The 20,394-nt window shown below is 43.1% G+C and overlaps 1 protein-coding gene across 1 annotated transcript in view; it reads right to left on the bottom strand.

Moving 5' to 3' along the window:
- Positions 1–20,394, bottom strand: part of ELFN1 (extracellular leucine rich repeat and fibronectin type III domain containing 1) — a 694,846-nt gene that overhangs the window by 62,858 nt on the left and 611,594 nt on the right. Inside the window, exon 6 of the mRNA XM_075284201.1 lies at positions 16,840–16,934. The gene's annotated coding sequence lies outside the window, so the exon portion shown is untranslated. The remainder of the gene's footprint in view (positions 1–16,839; positions 16,935–20,394) is intronic.

The following is a 20,394-nucleotide window of genomic DNA, read 5'->3' as shown; positions in this document are numbered from 1 at the left end:
TGTCCAATGCTGATTTTCGTAAAAAATACCGCCAATTGTATCAAAATTCTGGCTCAGTTTTCATAAAAACTACCACCAAATGTATCAGAATTTTGGCTCAGTTTTCATAAAAACTACCACCAATTGTATCAGAATTTTGGCGCAGTTTTAATGAAAAATACCGATAATTGTATCAAAATTCTGGCACAGTTTTCATAGAAAATACCGCCAATTGTATCAGAATTCTGGCTCAGTTTTCATAAAAAATACCACGAATTGTATCAGAATTCTGGCACAGTTTTCATAAAAAATACTGCTAATTGTATCAGAATTCTGGCCTAGTTTTCATAAAAAAATACTGCCAATTGTATCAGAATTCTGGCACATTTTTCAGAAAAAATTCCGTAATTGTATCAGAATTCTGGCTCAGTTTTAATAAAAAATACCGCCAATTGTATCAGAATTCTGGCACATTTTTTATTAAAAAAAATACCGTAATTGTATCAGAATTCTGGCTCAGTTTTAACAAAAAATACCACCAATTGTATCAGACTTCTGGCGCAGTTTTAATAAAAAATACCGCCAATTGTATCAGAATTCTGGCGCAGTTTTAATAAAAAAATACCGCCAATTGTATCAGAATTCTGGCTCAGTTTTTATAAATAATACCGCCAATTGTATCAGACTTCTGGCGCAGTTTTAATAAAAAATCCCGCTAATTGTATCAGAATTCTGGCTCAGTTTTTATAAATAATACCGCCAATTGTATCAGACTTCTGGCGCAGTTTTAATAAAAAATCCCGCTAATTGTATCAGAATTCTGGCACATTTTTCATAAAAATTACCGTAATTGTATCAGAATTCCGGCGCAGTTTTAATAAAAAATACCGCCAATTGTATCAGAATTCTGGCTCAGTTTTTATAAATAATACCACCAATTGTATCAGACTTCTGGCGCAGTTTTAATAAAAAATCCCGCTAATTGTATCAGAATTCTGGCACAGTTTTCATAAATAATACCGTCAATTGTATCAGAATTCTGCTGAATTTTTCATAATAAATACCACCAATTGTATCAGAATTCTGGCACAGTTTGCAGATGTGTTGTGCAGCCCCAAATCAAATTACTGATGACTTATCCCCAGGTTGATTACTACAATTAAGCTGGAGCTCCACGTTGCGAAAACACTGCATTTGGGGAAAAAACCTGCGGTGTTATACAGTCCCTTCAAAGTTGATGGGATTCTAGTGATTCTTGCGAAAAATCCACGCAGCAGACAATGTTGCGATTTTGGAAATCGCAACATATAAATTATACTTATGCTGGTGCTTGCTCAATGGGGCCTTAGACTTATAGTGGCTTTTGGGCCCCAGGTCGCTTTTCATACTGATGACCTATCCTAAGTGGTGATGTAAATGAGGTGACTGCTGAAAAGAAAATCCCTATGGAATTAGCAAGTGTTGATCTATTATTAGGCTTAGTGGCCAGAGTGGAACGTGTGCGATACATATACTTAGTATAGAAAATTGAAGATATATTCAGCAAAAATTCTTAAGAAAATATGGCTGACATGAAAAGAAGTCGGGGCATTGTGGACGATTCCCTTTATAGAAGGTTGGGTGACGCTTTTCTGTATTTCGTCGCCTGATGGTAAAAATCTTCGGTTCGGCGTCTCCATAATCCCGTAAATATTCGGCTCTTAGAATTTTACGGTAACTTTTGAACTTTGAAACTTGTTACTTTGTGTCTTTTCGAGCAGAGCGGAGAATTCTCGTCTATTGTGACCCAACGTGTAAATCTGATAATGAATATTCACTTTTTCATTAACAATGGCGAATGGCGATGATTCCGGTTTGCGATATCTATGGAAAGATTTGCGGGAGATAAGAGGAAGCGTAATTAGGTGTATTAGAGTCAGCTCCAAATGATCAAAATGGAGAGGAACAAAAGACTGATGTGGAAGACAGTCTCGTGGGTGATAGAAGCATAGAAATCGCAACATCAATCACATCCACCCACTTAAAAGGCCTGCGGAACCGAGTCCCAGCGCAGGGCTTCCCACATAGCTTCACGCAGCGCAGGACGCCGGCGCCGATAAAATCCCATTGTTCGATATGAAATACGCTGTGCACTTAGATTTCAGCGAGACGTAATCATAGCAAAGGTTACAGCGAAGTAGCGGCAGGGTGCGCGGGAGACTGGATTAGAGATGTGCTGTATGACATTGTGCTCTAATATGAATAATATCGCCATGAATTCGCTAATTGTCGACAATCCTATATTTATAGCCCGAAAAGGATTAACCCCTTAAAGGGATTTCCCTTCCTATAGTTAGAGTTGTGAGCAATTAAAAGTGAAACATTTCTGCAGAGGTTTTCTCTAAACATCTTAGTGGTGACAATGTAACCAATAGATACGGTCACGGGTACGGGAACTTTCTATGGTCTGGGACGGGGGAACAGTATTGTACTGGACCCCCCACTAGGACATCAAGACTCGCTTTCTGACAAGTTGATGAGCGAGTAGTATTCAATCAAGTCGGTATTCTATAGAATACTACAGTATTCGAAATACTCGTACTCGTTGGAATACTACTCCTATTTGCAATAAAGATTTGATTCAGAACCAGCACTGATTGGCTGAATACTATACAGTGTACAGCATTCGGCCAATCAACGTTGGTTCTGCCGGAGGCTCGTCTGTGAGGAGGCGGAGTCTAAGATCGGACCACAATGGAGACTGCTGTGGTCCGATCTTAGACTCCGCCTCCTCACAGACGAGCCTCCGGCAGAACCAGTGTTTATTGGCCGAATGCTGTACTCTGTATAGTATAGCATTCAGCCAATCAATGCTGGTTCTGCAGGACGAGTAAGTTCACATTAGCGCTTGCCTCCTGTCTGGAAGGAGTCAGCAGGAGGACCCCCCCGAACGGAAAATCAGCGCAACTGCAAGCGCTGTGCAGTTAAAGCGCATGGACCGGTTATAGTCTATGTGGTCCATCCGCTTTAACTGCACAGCGCTCCTCCTAAACACTCTCCTCCTGCTACTCGTGGACTTGGTGACTCTCCTTTTTGCCGAATAGTGGTTTCCCCTGAAGCGAGCATTTTTTCCCATAGACTATAATGGGATTCGATATTCGATCAAGTTGTCAAATATTGAGGCTTTACTCAAAACAAATATCGAATATTTCACTACTCGCTCATCTCTAGATGCAACAATGTTACTTCTTTTTGACTCATTTCAAGGGAACTGAGGGTATTGTCCAAATTGTGCTATAGCAAGAGTATGGATTCTTCATGGAGCCTTGTTATTAATGCGGCATACAAGGTAATGGAGTCACATTATAGTACTATCAGCCTATATGGCGATATTAGGAGAGAATCATAATACTACACTGCAGAACTATATGGCAATATTAGGGGATTTACTTTATATTAAACTGCAGCACTATATGGCGATATTAGGGGATATTGATTATACTACACTGCAGAACTATATGGCAATATTAGGGGATATACTTTATATTAAACTGCAGAACTATATGGCGATATTAGGGGATATTGATTATACTACACTGCAGAACTATATGGCAATATTAGGGGATTTACTTTATATTAAACTGCAGCACTATATGGCGATATTAGGGGATATTGCTTATACTACACTGCAGAACTATATGGCAATATTAGGGGATTTACTTTATATTAAACTGCAGAACTATATGGCGATATTAGGGGATATTGATTATACTACACTGCAGAACTATATGGCAATATTAGGGGATTTACTTTATATTAAACTGCAGCACTATATGGCGATATTAGGGGATATTGATTATACTACACTGCAGAACTATATGGCAATATTAGGGGATTTACTTTATATTAAACTGCAGCACTATATGGCGATATTAGGGGATATTGATTATACTACACTGCAGAACTATATGGCGATATTAGGGGATTTACTTTATATTAAACTGCAGCACTATATGGCGATATTAGGGGATATTGATTATACTACACTGCAGAACTATATGGCGATATTAGGGGATTTACTTTATATTAAACTGCAGCACTATATGGCAATACTAGGGGATTTACTTTATATTAAACTGCAGCACTATATGGCGATATTAGGGGACATTGATTATACTACACTGCAGAACTATATGGCAATATTAGGGGATATACTTTATATTAAACTGCAGCACTATATGGCAATATTAGGGGATATTCATTATATTACACCGCAGCACTATATGGACTACATAGACTATAATGTAGCAGCACTTCACAGACTATAATGGGGTCTGCCAGGTTTCCTACCCAGAAAAATTTGGAGAAAAAAGTCCTGCTTGCAAGAATTTTTTATCCGCATTTTCAATTGGAATGGGGGCTGAAATTCCCGAACAGAGGCCGAGCGCTGGGGTGAACGTAGCCTTACTAATCCATCAGTAAAAAAGAGATTATAAGGTAATAGCCACATGTGCTGAAACCCCTGAGCTCTAGAAATGGGGACCCCGAAGGATCATTTGTAGATGCAATACCAGCTACAACCTATGGACAAAAGGAGGGCGCTATTTCCAAACAAAACCTGCTGAACGACTCAACACGGTGATTATGATCAACAGGCGACATGGCTGCTATTAGCATTCAGGATATAAAGACTAAATCTGACCATAAACTGCCTTTTACAAACAGCTTCTATAAATTAGACACAAACAAAGGCTCTCCTGAAGCCGACGGGTTTTATGTTTCACCAGTTCTATGTGGAAATGGCGTTATAGCAAATTAATCTTTACAGACTGAATCTATTAAATCCCTATAAAGCAAATGGCCGCCGTTAATTTCAATAACTCCGCCACTAAAATAGCCAGGTAGAGGAAAAAAGTTTCCTTTTATAGATCCAGTTTGCGCTTTCCACAATTCATGTTTAAAACCTCGAGAAAGTAAATTTTATAGTTCGTCAGTCCATTAAAAGGCGATTTCAATCTGCCACAAATGTTTTACTGTAACCCATTCGCTAAGGTTAAAAAGATGTTGTAATTGGAATTTGTGATCCGATGTTCAGCCCGAGAATCGCTACAGAAACTAAAATCTCTCGTCAAGCTCCTGGATGTAACGGACTCAATGAAGGTCTTGGATGTAACGGACTCAGTGAAGGTCTTGGATGTAACGGACTCAATGAACGTCTTGGATGTAACGGACTCAATGAACGTCTTGGATGTAACGGACTCAATGAAGGTCTTGGATGTAACGGACTCAATGAACGTCTTGGATGTAACGGACTCAATGAACGTCTTGGATGTGATGGACTCAATGAACCTCTTGGATGTAACGGACTCAATGAAGGTCTTGGATGTAACGGTCTCAATGAACGTCTTGGATGTAACGGACTCAATGAACGTCTTGGATGTAACGGACTCAATGAACGTCTTGGATGTAACGGACTCAATGAAGGTCTTGGATGTAACGGACTCAATGAACGTCTTGGATGTAACGGACTCAATGAAGGTCTTGGATGTAGTGGACAAAATGAACGTCTTGGATGTAATGGACTCAATGAAGGTCTTGGATGTAGTGGACAAAATGAACGTCTTGGATGTAATGGACTCAATGAAGGTCTTGGATGTAACGGACTCAATGAAGGTCTTGGATGTAACGGACTCAATGAACGTCTTGGATGTAAAGGACACAATGAAGGTCTTGGATGTAACGGACTCAATGAACGTCTTGGATGTAACGGACTCAATGAACGTCTTGGATGTAACGGACTCAATGAAGGTCTTGGATGTAACGGACTCAATGAACGTCTTGGATGTAACGGACTCAATGAACGTCTTGGATGTAACGGACTCAATGAAGGTCTTGGATGTAACGGACTCAATGAACGTCTTGGATGTAAAGGACACAATGAAGGTCTTGGATGTAACGGACTCAATGAACGTCTTGGATGTAACGGACTCAATGAAGGTCTTGGATGTAACGGACTCAATGAAGGTCTTGGATGTAACGGACTCAATGAAGGTCTTGGATGTAACGGACTCAATGAACGTCTTGGATGTAACGGACTCAATGAAGGTCTTGGATGTAGTGGACAAAATGAACATCTTGGATGTAACGGACTCAATGAACGTCTTGGATGTAACGGACTCAATGAAGGTCTTGGATGTAGTGGACAAAATGAACGTCTTGGATGTAACGGACTCAATGAAGGTCTTGGATGTAAAGGACACAATGAAGGTCTTGGATGTAACGGACTCAATGAACGTCTTGGATGTAACGGACTCAATGAACGTCTTGGATGTAAAGGACACAATGAAGGTCTTGGATGTAACGGACTCAATGAACGTCTTGGATGTAACGGACTCAATGAACGTCTTGGATGTAACGGACTCAATGAACGTCTTGGATGTGATGGACTCAATGAACCTCTTGGATGTAACGGACTCAATGAAGGTCTTGGATGTAACGGACTCAATGAACGTCTTGGATGTGATGGACTCAACAAATGTCTTGGATGTGATGGACTCAACAAATGTCTTGGATGTGATGGACTCCATGAATGTCTTGGGATGTAATGGACTCCATGAATGTCTTGGATATAATACACTCAATGAAAGTCTCGGATGTAATAGATACCATGAACGTCTTGGATGTAACGGATTCAATAAATGTCTTGGAATGGACACAATGAACGTCTTGGAAGTAATGGACACAATGAACATCTTGGATGTAATGGGCTCAACAAATGTCTTGGGTATGATGGACTCCATGAATGTCTTGAATGTAATGGACACAATGAATGTCTTGGATGTGATGGATTCCATGAATGTCTTGGATGCAATGGACTCCTTAAACATCTTGGATTTAATGGACTCCATGAACTTCTTGGATGTAATGGACTCCATAAATGTTACATAGTTACATAAATAGCAGATGAGGTTGGATGGAGACATTAGTCCATCAAGTCCAACCTTGCAGTTTGGGGTGCTTGGGTCTAGTGATCGGCAAGAGCCCCAGTAGTTGGACCCCAACAAATCTAGCAGCTATCTAGTGGATTACTTCACACTGGAATATACATAGTACATAGTAGATGAGGTTGGATGAAGACATCAGTCCATCAAGTCCAACCTATAACCCTACAATCCCCTACAGTGTTAATCCAGGGGAAGGCAAACAACCCCATGAGGCTCCTGCCAATTGCCCCATTTCAGGGGAAAAAATTCCTTCCTGACTCCAATCGGATTGGATGTACTGGACTCCATGAACATCTTGGTTGTAATGAGCAGAGCCTTTATTGTGCTCCATAGACATTCAATGAACTTCTTGAAAAGCAAGTCATGTAGTTCCTGGGGTTCTTTTTTTTTATGAAAATCAAAGTTTGATATTTTTTAACAAACTTTGTTTTCAAGATACCTGACCACTGTCATCGAAATGAATTAGGGATGAGCAAACCAGGTTCGTTATGAATTTTTCTTAAAGTTGTGGATCCATCACCACCAAACCACTATTATATTCCTGGGTCTCTTAAGTTCCCACAGTATAATAAGCGGAGGTCCGGTCTAGTCTCCTGGGTGATGTGTGTAGCCCTTCGGAGAATTTCATCACTAGGTGATGGAAACAGTGTAACAAGGGATTGTGCTATGCATAGAATGTGAGGTGTGGAAACAGTGTAGCACAATGAGCTTTGCAGTTTCTATAACTTCTATGTACTGTATTTTGGGACTAAAGGAAGAGCAGCCATGTTTGGCTGTTTATTTATTCCGACTACCTCTGTAGCTGCAGACATGGGTGAGATGTAAATACCCCTTTAATTTATATTAGTATATTGTCAACCCAATGTCAGTGCTGCAGCCTAGCAAACCAGAACCAGAATGGCAGTGCAGGAGGTAAGTTCTGCTTATATTGTTATTTTACATCAGCCCTGCCCGTGCCCCAATATTCACAAGTATGGCATGACTCTATAGGTCTATGCTCTATTGTACTGTATCACCGTGCGCCTCTGGTTTCCATTGACCTTGTTGATGGTAGAGGCTCCAGCCCAATGACAATTGGTTGTCCATCCAATCAATCAAAATATGATGGAGCAAAAGTTGTAACAAAATCACCAAGAGAAGACTCCTGGAATCTACAGAGTCCATATAACGTTACATAGGAGAGTGTTCACATTCTGCTCTCAGACCCCCTAGTAGTAATTCACAGACATGTCAATTGTCATCTTCAGATGGGAAGAGTTTCAGATGACGAAAATGGAGTAAATTGTGGTGACATTTTCTCATTTTCTGTACTGAATATGACATGAAAAGTATCAATCAAGCCGAGCTTCACTATAAATATATCCATTAAAAAATAATTGTGATCATTCTTGCCTAAAGCTATCGCTCTGATCCCGATACAGTTCTCGTTACACTGACGCTTCCCCCTTTGGAACCATTTTTCAAATAATTTTAGATTGAGGGAGACATTCGTAGCAATGATGTTCCCAGAATTTCTCTATAATTTGGGACTGCAGGAAACTGAACATTCCCCCATTTGCATTGCAGATTTATCGGCAGAATACAAACTGTTGTTTATGGCAGCCTGTAGTTTGTCAGGAATATTACTGGCTGCTGGTTTCAAAATTTTGGTGAAGACAAGTCAGTCCAGGATATTATACCAATTGCCAGATTTGGAGCCAGGAAGGATTATTTGGCAGCATTGGGCAATTGTCCAATCCAGCCTCATCTATTATGTTACTCTCTGGACCTGTCACCTCTTTGGACCTGTCACCTCTCCGGACCTGTCACCTCTCCGGACCTGTCACCTCTCCGGACCTGTCACCTCTCTGGGCCTGTCACATCTGTGGATCCATCACCTCTCCGGACCTGTCACCTCTCCGGACCTGTCACCTCTCCGGACCTGTCACCTCTCTGGACCTGTCACCTCTGTGGATCCATCACCTCTCCGGACCTGTCACCTCTCCGGACCTGTCACTTCTCCGGACCTGTCACCTCTCTGGACCTGTCACCTCTCCGGACCTGTCACCTCTCTGGACCTGTCACCTCTCTGGATCCGTCACCTCTCCACAGCTGTCACCTCTCCGGACCTGTCACCTCTCTGGATCTGTCACCTCTCCGGACCTGTCACCTCTCCGGACCTGTCACCTCTCCACAGCTGTCACCTTTCCGGACCTACCACCTCTCTGGACCTGTCATCTCTCCGGACCTGTCACCTCTCCGGGCCTGTCACCTCTCCGGACCTGTCACCTCTCCGGACCTGTCACCTCTCTGGGCCTGTCACATCTGTGGATCCATCACCTCTCCGGACCTGTCACCTCTCCGGACCTGTCACCTCTCCGGACCTGTCACCTCTCTGGACCTGTCACCTCTGTGGATCCATCACCTCTCCGGACCTGTCACCTCTCCGGACCTGTCACTTCTCCGGACCTGTCACCTCTCTGGACCTGTCACCTCTCCGGACCTGTCACCTCTCTGGACCTGTCACCTCTCTGGATCCGTCACCTCTCCACAGCTGTCACCTCTCCGGACCTGTCACCTCTCTGGATCTGTCACCTCTCCGGACCTGTCACCTCTCCGAACCTGTCACCTCTCCACAGCTGTCACCTTTCCGGACCTACCACCTCTCTGGACCTGTCACCTCTCCGGACCTGTCACCTCTCCGGGCCTGTCACCTCTCCGGACCTGTCAACTCTCTGGACCTGTCACCTCTCCACAGCTGTCACCTCTCCAGACCTGTCACCCCTCCGGACCTACCACCTCTCCGGACCTGTCACCTCTCCAGACCTGTCACCTCTCCAGACCTACCACCTCTCCGGACCTGTCACCTCTCCAGACCTGTCACCTCTCCGGACCTGTCACCTCTCCGGACCTGTCACCTCTCTGGACCTGTCACCTCTCCGGGCCTGTCACTTCTCCGTGCCTGTCACCTCTCCGGACCTGCCACCTCTCTGGGCCTGTCACCTCTCCGGACCTGTCACCTCTCCGGACCTGTCATCTCTCCGGACCTGTCATCTCTCTGGACCTGTCACCTCTCCGTGCCTGTCACCTCTCCGGACCTGCCACCTCTCCGGACCTGTCACCGCTCCATGCCTGTCACCTCTCCAGACCTGTCACCCCTCCAGACCTACCACCTCTCCGGACCTGTCACCTCTCCAGACCTGTCACCTCTCCAGACCTACCACCTCTCCGGACCTGTCACCTCTCCAGACCTGTCACCTCTCCGGACCTGCCACCTCTCCAGACCTGTCACCTCTCCAGACCTGTCACCTCTCCGGACCTGCCACCTCTCTGGACCTGTCACCTCTCCGTGCCTGTCACCTCTCCGGACCTGCCACCTCTCCGTGCCTGTCACCTCTCCAGACCTGTCACCTCTCTGGACCTGTCACCTCTCCGGACCTGCCACCTCTCTGAACCTGTCACCTCTCCGTGCCTGTCACCTCTCCAGACCTGTCACCTCTCCGGACCTGCCACCTCTCCATGCCTGTCACCTCTCCAGACCTGTCACCTCTCTGGACCTGTCACCTCTCCGTGCCTGTCACCTCTCCATGCCTGTCACCTCTCCAGACCTGTCACCTCTCCATGCCTGTCACCTCTCCAGACCTGTCACCTCTCTGGACCTGTCACCTCTCCGTGCCTGTCACCCCTCCAGACCTGTCACCTCTCTGGACCTGTCACCTCTCCGGACCTGCCACCTCTCTGGACCTGTCACCTCTCCGGACCTGCCACCTCTCCGGACCTGCCACCAATCTGGATCTGTGACGCAATGTACATTTTACCGACTGACAGCTTCTTGTACAGGCCTTTTCCTTTAAGCAGACACCTCATTCACATCACAATAGCAGATAAAACCTCTATAGATAACACCACAGCCTCTTCATGACATCACTACTGACATTAGATGATGTCACAGTTTATCTCCTCCTCCCTGCACTGAACATGTCTAGAAACCTCTCCCATAGACCTCAATGATCCAGCTCCAGACTATTGCTACCTATGGCCATGAGACTGCTGTAAAGCAGATCACTAAATGCTGTTAACTGAGTGCAGAAGAAGCTCAGGCAAGATGGCCGCCTCCATAATCATGTACAGAAAATACAAAAAAACATCATATATAAAATGCTAAAGATAATATAGACAGGAAATAAACCCAGATTAGAAAAAGCGACATGTGACATATGTGATACAAGTGACGATCCCTGATTCCCTTTAAGGATGAGTTCATGTGACATCCAGAAGTTACAATGCTATATGAATACATTGTTATATAAGTATACACCATTGTTACACTAGACGGTTACTGTCAGGAGATTCTCTGACCCCCAGATTAGATTCGGAGGTTTCCCGTAGTTATTCTGATGTTACGTCTTTACCGTATTTGGTTGACACAGCGCAGAGACGTCTTATGTCTAAACCCTTATCTGTGAGTCGACCTTCCTCCTTACAAGGCTCCGTCTTCCCCTTGAAATATATTCACATTATCTAAGAACCTGCAGATTGTCAGAGATGTTTCGCTGGATTTATCGTTTCCACCCGCAGATTTATTTCCATTTTCATTACAGAGATATATTTCGTTTAAACCTTCCTCACAGACGGGAACATATTTAGTTTCTAAGGATTATGGCCATTAAATTTCCCAGGTTTTTAGATTTGTAAAAGACAACATTCTGAAGTCGGCCCTGAAATCCTCACAATGGAGATGTCAAAATACTCTATTATACATGAGCCAAGTTCACACCAGGTCAGACTAGCAGACATGGCGGCTTTCTGTGTAATATGGTTATTGTATTCCTCATGTCACCGCTTTTAACCTGGGAGTTGTAGTCCATGCCAATCAATCAGCAAAACTGAGGCCGTCTCTTCTGGATAGTTTAGGGTCTTAGGGGCACAGAGACAATCACTCTGTTATATCCCAGGTACCAGTTTTCCCCTTTAATACATATCAATACAGAGAATGTGTCTCCAGATACATTGTTTCTATATTACTGCATTTTTCACTCTGGCCACTAAGCCTAAATGATAGCCTGACACTTGCCAATTCTGTAGGAGTTTCCTTTGCAGCCATGACCTATGTTACATCATAGAAAGGTACAATAGGAACAATATTGTAGCTAAAAGGTGAAGATTCCCTTTAAGTAATGTCTTATTATGTATCTTAAAGTATCATTCTTTGTAGTCGAGGGCTTGTACTTTAGACCCTACCTAACCGGCGGCATCTAATCGACTTGGCTTATTGATTGTACATCCTATCAGTAAGATGTCTCCCCATCCATGGGTCATATTATGGAATATTTCGGCTCAGTCCCTCTGACTCCAGTAGATACAACCCGTGGACAGGTGGGGCAATGTCGCTGTGGCCTCTTCTTCTAATCTTGTACAACTTAAAAAAAAAAAGAAGAAGCTATCAGATGAATAAATTGGTAACAGACGGAAATCTCATCTGCCTCTCATCTCCGCCATCGCCTCTTTTCAATACCTAAATATCACTGCACAGTCAGAGAAGTGAAGATAATCATATCCTAATTAATTTTAATGATGGCAAATGCAGATAGCAGTTTACCAAGGGACAGGACGGGAAACCAGGTACGCGAAATCAGGAGGACATCTGGCAAGCTACCAATTTGTACAAGATTCCAATTATACGGACGTCGCAGAGCTGAGAGTGTTAGAAGATCAGATCTGTAACATGAGAACTGGCAACGTAAGGACACGGGGAAACTTCTTCAGACCCCAAAATATAATGGGTGGAGGCAAAACTCCATTAATACTCACCTCCCTGCACCTCCTTGTTGCGACCAGCGCTCTCCTGGTGATGTCATATGCCCGGGGTCACCCATGAGGTCTGTGATTGGGCCGCAGCAGTCACATGGGCACACTGAGAATCATGACACTTCTGAGGCTCAATCACAAACCACAATGGTGACCCCGACACATGATGTCCCCAGTAAATCACCGGATACAAGATTACTATGTTTGCTGGAATGTCAATGTGTTATTTTTTGGTGATGAGTGCGCCCTGATGGACTCGTTGGAAATTTGTAAGATCACAATTTTTTATTTTGTTTCATTTTCTATATTTTGTATGTTTCTGGGTCCGTAAAAAAACTCATGGATGTCCGATTTTTGTTAAGGAGCCATAGATTTGCTGTGATGCGTCCGTGATGTTACTTTTTACTGTACACATCTAAATAATGTCACTAGGGATGAGATGATCTTGAGATTTCAGGATAGATTTTAAAATCCGATTTCCGATCATTTTCCATGTGAAATTTGCTCGATCGGGATCCGATCTTTCCCGATCTCGATCACTCAACCCTAGTCAATGCTTCTCTATGGGAAAAGTCACTTTTAGGCTTGAGCTGATCTTGAGATTTCAAAATCCGATCTCCGATCATTTTCCAGCTGTCCCGATCGTGAAATTTGCTCAATCGCCGATTGGGATCCGATCTTTCCCGATCCCGATCGCTCAACCCTAAAGGTCACTAAAGAAGTTGTGCAGAGTCAGTGCCCATATACATCTCATAAGTAACAATGTAACAATGCTCAGATAATCCCACCACTATCCTATAGGTACGTGTGGCACAAATTTGGAAAGAAAACTTTCATCTTTGTTTTTTTTGCAACGTTTTGTACCGTTCACTTTTTACACTAATTGATTTTTGAGTTATTCTGCTCCTGTGGATTCCTAATATTTGGAGGGTTTTTGTTTTTATATAATTTATATAATAGAATTTAATACTAATAATTGCGTTTGTGGAAATATTTTGTCTGTTTTTATTTATTGTTTTTTTTATACCTTTTATCATATACATTTTAATTTGTACTATATTTAGGCTGCATTTACACTGTCATCATTCCAGCTCATGATGATCCATCATAGGATAAGAACAATGAACAGAAAAGCCAACAGAACGATTGTAGGTGGACAATCCTCCATTTGCATCCTTAAAAACAAACCATATGGTGTAGATGTCATGATTTGCCATTGGCTGGGGTAGAGTTAAACTCTGTCCACACCCAAAGTGTTCCCGAATTCTTAGGCGGTCAGAGCCTTCGATCCTAGCTCATCTTGCTCCCATAGGACATTTGTTAGGAAACCCCAGTCCTAATAAGTTCCCCCCTTGTCTCTTTGGTCGATGTTTTGGTGTTGATTCCAATGGTGGATGGATCTTATGACCACACATAGTGAATTTACAATGTATTTCAATGTATCCGTTGGCTCGTGTGACCCAATATGTGGCCATGGAGGAAACAGCGGAGGGGGGAAGAAATTCCAGAAAAATCAAACGTTGAGCCAATGAAACTTCATGTCCATTGACAATGGTGCAGTCCTCCGCCCGCACATATACAGCCATAAATCTGCCAACAGCAGCTTGTTGATGGTTTCCAGTTCATAAAATTAATTTTTTTCCCCACTGTGAAGCTTCTCCCTCCTCCATTGGCCGACTATAAAGCCAATATTGGTAACAGATGGAGCTCCACTCGTCGATACTATAAGAAGATGTCTAGTAGAGGCGATGGGGCGATTGGGCACTTGGGTATCGTTGGCTTTTACTAACTTTGTAATTGGGTGCATTACACCTTGGGTGGAGTTCAGCCGAACAGCAGACTAAGCTGGAATACAACTGGATGGGTTTGTAATTTTTTTTCCTGGCAGCGGCGACGGGAACAGCCTGTTTTGCCAATGTCCTGCTCATCTGTGGGTCTGGATCACTGTCGCTTGGCAGAGAACCCGCGCGCTGGTCCCTCCATTATCTATAATAGCGCTGCCAACATGTATTTTTCTTAATTTGTTGTATCAATTTTACAACCTTTCCTATGACAATAATCTTATACTGGGCTAAGTAATTTACAATCCTCCTGCCAAGTTAGCTGCCCACGGGAGAGTAGAGGGATGGGTTGTTAGTTACTTACAGAATGTAATAAAACACAAATGAGATAAAATAGCTAACCGATTCATATCGCATTCACAGTGCAGTCCCCCACACAAGCACCTTCGGAAATTGCAGGGAAAGTAAGGCAATTTGCAATATAACATTACTATGGTTATTTCATAGACCTGCTGCCTGGGAAAATGACAAAATCGAGCATTACACTTTGTGCTTTGTGCTGACTAAAAGCATTCAGGATGTGTATGAGTGGCAGACACAGCAAGATTCAAATCCTCCGAGCCCCATGGAAATGTTCCTCTGGTGAGCGCCTCTCCGCAGGTGCGGCTCCTACTCTCTGCATTTGGTTTGGAGAAATGGATTCTCAAATTGCACTGACTGGCTGGGATGGAGAGAATCAATCTGCGGGCTTGCTGGGTAGGTTTTGGCTCGGTGGGTCCATTGGTGGTAGACTTGTCACAAAGACAGGTCACATCGTCAGGAAAGTGGCGGCCACCTAAAAGTGAGGGAACCTGTGGAAAACTTGGGAAAAGACCACCCCCTTCTTGTGTTGGATATTTAATATCCTTAAAGGGGCTCTATCAGCAAAATGATGCCATATGGGCCCCACATGTGCCTGAACAACCGTTAAAAAGGCCATTCAGGCACCGCTAATCTTATTTTAACACCCCCCTCGCCATTTTAAAATAATATCCTAAAAACGTATATGCAAATTATACTTACCGTGCACAGTGGGCGGTCGTGCACTGTCCGATGTCATCTTCTGTCACGCCTTCCTGTTTTTCTTCTTCTAGCGACGCCCTCCTGTCCTGGCTCTTCCACACCTTGATCTTCTGTTCTTCCAGAATGAAGAGGTTTGCAAGAGTACTGCGCATGTGCAGCACGCTCGCGTAGTTCTAAGGGGAACTTAGAACTACTGCAAAAATGGCAGCGGAACGATACTGCGCACACACGGGATTTGAACCAAACCCGCCGGAAGAACAGAAGATCAAGGTGGGGATTAGGTGTTTTTAGGATATTATTTTAAAATGGGCGAGGGGGGGTTTAAAATAAGATTAGCGGTGCCTGAATAGCCTTTCTAAAGGCTATTCAGGCATAGGTGTGGCTCATACAGCAAAATTTTGCTGATAGAACCCCTTTAAGGATATTAAATATCCAACACAAGAAGGGATGGTCTTTTTCCAAGTTGTCAACAGGTTCCCTCACTTTTAGGTGGCCGCCACTTTCCTGACAACTTGACCTGTCTTTGTGACAAGTCTACCACCAATGGACCCACCAAGCCAAAACCTACAAAACTTACCCAGCAAGCCCGCAGATTGATTCTATCCATCTAGGTCAGGGTCACCTGAATCATACAATGTCGGCCCCTTGGGATTGGGTGACTCTGTTGCTCTCTTTGTCAGATCTTTGGAGCAATGAGGGTGTTGCTGCTTACCTATTTAAAGAAATGGTAACTCCCTCATTGCTCTAAAGAGCTCATTTGCGGATTGACAATATTTCGGTCTCTGAAGGAAACGCCTTTTGATTCAGAGGACCCTAACCTATCTTTAGGGCTTGTCCTTTAAGATCTCTGCTGGCGTAACCTGCCTTGGCGGTTGGTGGACGGTTAATAATCTCTGAGTCGTCTCATTTCAGACTCTTTGGTCAATAATGAAGTTCTTCATTCACCAAGAGCAACCAGAGATCTTAGAAAGTTGATCAAAAAGTTGCAAATATTTTGTTACACTGTAATTAAAGGGGTTTGTTTCATGAAGAATAATTGTATCGGAGTGTCCTAAAGAGTCTCCCGCTCAGACCTCTCTCCGTAGCCACAAGGTAGAGGGTTCGCTCCGTCCTCTCTAAGCCAACACAAGAGCGACTTCGCCACGAGAGTCATTTTTTCTCTTTTTTTCCCACCATAAATCACACAATGATTACGTACGGGAAGGAGAGAATCACCGGAGAGGACAATGGCTGGAATTTTCCATTACCGTTAAACAGAGCAGCGAATCTCTCTCTGAAGCCATGATCCTGGTCTCATATAATACCCAGAACTTTCTATCATATCCTCCAATGGTCCATTCACCTACAAATGAGAAAGACAAATTTCAGACTAAAGCTCGGCACTTCTCTATGCGCTCATTCTAGGTTTAGGTGTTTCCAAGACAACCCTTAAGACCCTTAACTCTTTCTTCAGCCGCGACAAGTGTTAAAGAAGAAGTCGCCGATATCACAGCCCTCGAGTGATATCCGAAAGCATCGAGCGGACTATAAAGGGTTAACGAACCCAAGTAAGGAATACGAAGGCGAAATCACATATAGAATAAGACATTAACTATTAGGGGAGATGGATCGAAACTGGTGTGAGGGAATATTGGAGAAGTCACCAATCACATGATCTTATAGCCATGAATTACCTATCCATTGCAGTGATTCTGAAAACTTCCTTGTACAAAATTTAAAGAGCAGCTACAGGGTTAAAAAAAACAAAACATGGCTGCCTTTTTTTTTGAGAAACAGTGACATTAACAGCTCAGCTTCTCTCCTCTATCATATAACCCTATATATCACACAGCTCAGCTTCTCTCCTCTATCCTATAACCCTATATATCACACAGCTCAGCTTCTCTCCTCTATCCTATACCCCTATATATCACACAGCTCAGCTTCTCTCCTCTATCATATAACCCTATATATCACACAGCTCAGCTTCTCTCCTCTATCATATAACCCTATATATCACACAGCTCAGCTTCTCTCCTCTATCATATACCCCTATATATCACACAGCTCAGCTTCTCTCCTCTATCCTATACCCCTATATATCACACAGCTCAGCTTCTCTCCTCTATCATATAACCCTATATATCACACAGCTCAGCTTCTCTCCTCTATCCTATACCCCTATATATCACACAGCTCAGCTTCTCTCCTCTATCATATACCCCTATATATCACACAGCTCAGCTTCTCTCCTCTATCATATAACCCTATATATCACAGAGCTCAGCTTCTCTCCTCTATCCTATAACCCTATATATCACACAGCTCAGCTTCTCTCCTCTATCCTATACCCCTATATATCACACAGCTCAGCTTCTCTCCTCTATCCTATACCCCTATATATCACACAGCTCAGCTTCTCTCCTCTATCCTATAACCCTATATATCACACAGCTCAGCTTCTCTCCTCTATCATATAACCCTATATATCACACAGCTCAGCTTCTCTCCTCTGTCATATAACCCCTATATATCACACAGCTCAGCTTCTCTCCTCTATCATATACCCCTATATATCACACAGCTCAGCTTCTATCCTCTATCCTATACCACTATATATCACACAGCTCAGCTTCTCTCCTCTATCATATACCCCTATATATCACACAGCTCAGCTTCTCTCCTCTATCCTATAACCCTATATATCACACAGCTCAGCTTCTCTCCTCTATCATATAACCCTATATATCACACAGCTCAGCTTCTCTCCTCTATCCTATACCCCTATATATCACACAGCTCAGCTTCTCTCCTCTATCCTATAACCCTATATATCACACAGCTCAGCTTCTCTCCTCTATCATATACCCCTATATATCACACAGCTCAGCTTCTCTCCTCTATCATATAACCCCTATATATCACACAGCTCAGCTTCTCTCCTCTATCCTATACCCCTATATATCACACAGCTCAGCTTCTCTCCTCTATCATATACCCCTATATATCACACAGCTCAGCTTCTCTCCTCTATCATATAACCCTATATATCACACAGCTCAGCTTCTCTCCTATATCCTATACCCCTATATATCACACAGCTCAGCTTCTCTCCTCTATCATATACCCCTATATATCACACAGCTCAGCTTCTCTCCTCTATCATATACCCCTATATATCACACAGCTCAGCTTCTCTCCTCTATCATATACCCCTATATATCACACAGCTCAGCTTCTCTCCTCTATCCTATACCCCTATATAACACAGCTCAGCTTCTCTCCTGTATCCTATAACCCTATATATCACACAGCTCAGTCCAATAACATGACATCCAGCAGTGTAAATACATTACAGATTAGTACATGGCTCAATACCAATTATTCGCTCATGAAATACTTATTACAGTGCAGGTTTAGGGTCCGTTTACACTTACAAGTTGCCCCAAGGTGGATAACTTAAGGAAATTAAAAAAGATCCTTTTCCAGGAGTATATGAGACATCCCGGATATTATACAACCCGTGACACCGCCTGTTTATATTGCCTCTAAAATATTCATGCTGTAATAAAATTTGCCCAGAAGCAACAAGTCACTGCGGAGATGTTTCGACGCATGTTTATTAAAACTATTTAGCAAAATGCGACTTTTACATACTGAACATTGTGTCCCCTAAAAATAAGCAAGTCAGTGGGCTACAAAGATGGAGCGAAGGGGAACTGCCCACGACCATGCCAAGATTTGATCAAAAACACTGTGGTCCTTGTCCCTGTATCGTGTCTGGGCTTGTACCTGAGCCCCATTTATAGGACGATATTAATTCTGTGGCATCTTCTCTACGGACCAAGGACAGCGCCATACAGCGAATAGTGGGTGTGCTTGGTATTGCAGCTCAGCCCCATTTTATCCTATTTTCATTTGAGCAAAATATGAGTAGACAGATAGTGCAAACCCCTTAAGATGTTTATATGGCTCCCACCAAAAATTTAAAGGGGTATGAACAATATTACAGGTTATAGACTCTAGATTGTAAGGACATGTTGATCCAGGGTTTTTATACTGACTGCCAGATTGGAGTCGGAAATAGGGCAATTGGCATGAGCCTCATGGGGTTGTTTGCCTTCCCCTGGATCAACACTGTAGGGATTGTAGGGTTATAGGTTGGACTTGATGGACTGATGTCTTCATCCAACCTCATCTACTATGTAACTATGTAACTACCGTATATACTCGAGTATAAGCCGACCCGAATATAAGCCGAGGCCCCTAATTTTACCACAAAAAACTGGGAAAACTTATTGACTCGAGTATAAGCCTAGGGGGAAGATGCAGCAGCTACTGGAAAATTTCAAAAATTAAAATGGTCAGAGTTTTTGGGTACAGTAGTTGCTGGGAAAGGGGAGGGGGTGTTTTGGTTGTCTGTCTGCCCCTTCCCTGAGCTTGAGGACTGGGTTTTTTCTTCCCCCCACTTGGAATTCAGCCTGGCTGAATATAGGGTATCTGCAGTGCTTCTATTAACCCCTTCCCGACGGAACAGGAGCACTGCAGATCCCCTATATTCAGTAGACCGGGCACTTTCAGACACAGGGACACCTAATGTGTATGTGTTTCACAGTCATTTTCTACTTTTGTATGTATTCTAGGAAAAGGAGTGTTTTAGAACTTTTATGTTTTTAAAATCTTTTTTTTTTTTTTCTTTTGCACTATTTTATGGGAGATTCTATACATTAATATTGTGGCTGGTCATAGACCCTCCCTCCTAAAAAATAAATAAATAAATAAATAAAAATTTTTTTTTTGCTGACTCGAGTATAAGCCGAGGG

This window comes from Leptodactylus fuscus, chromosome 8, assembly GCF_031893055.1.
Source record: "Leptodactylus fuscus isolate aLepFus1 chromosome 8, aLepFus1.hap2, whole genome shotgun sequence".
In the NCBI taxonomy this organism is placed as follows: domain Eukaryota; kingdom Metazoa; phylum Chordata; class Amphibia; order Anura; family Leptodactylidae; genus Leptodactylus; species Leptodactylus fuscus.
The sequence above is the reverse complement of the archived record's forward strand: the minus strand, read 5'-3'. Positions and strand labels throughout refer to the sequence as shown.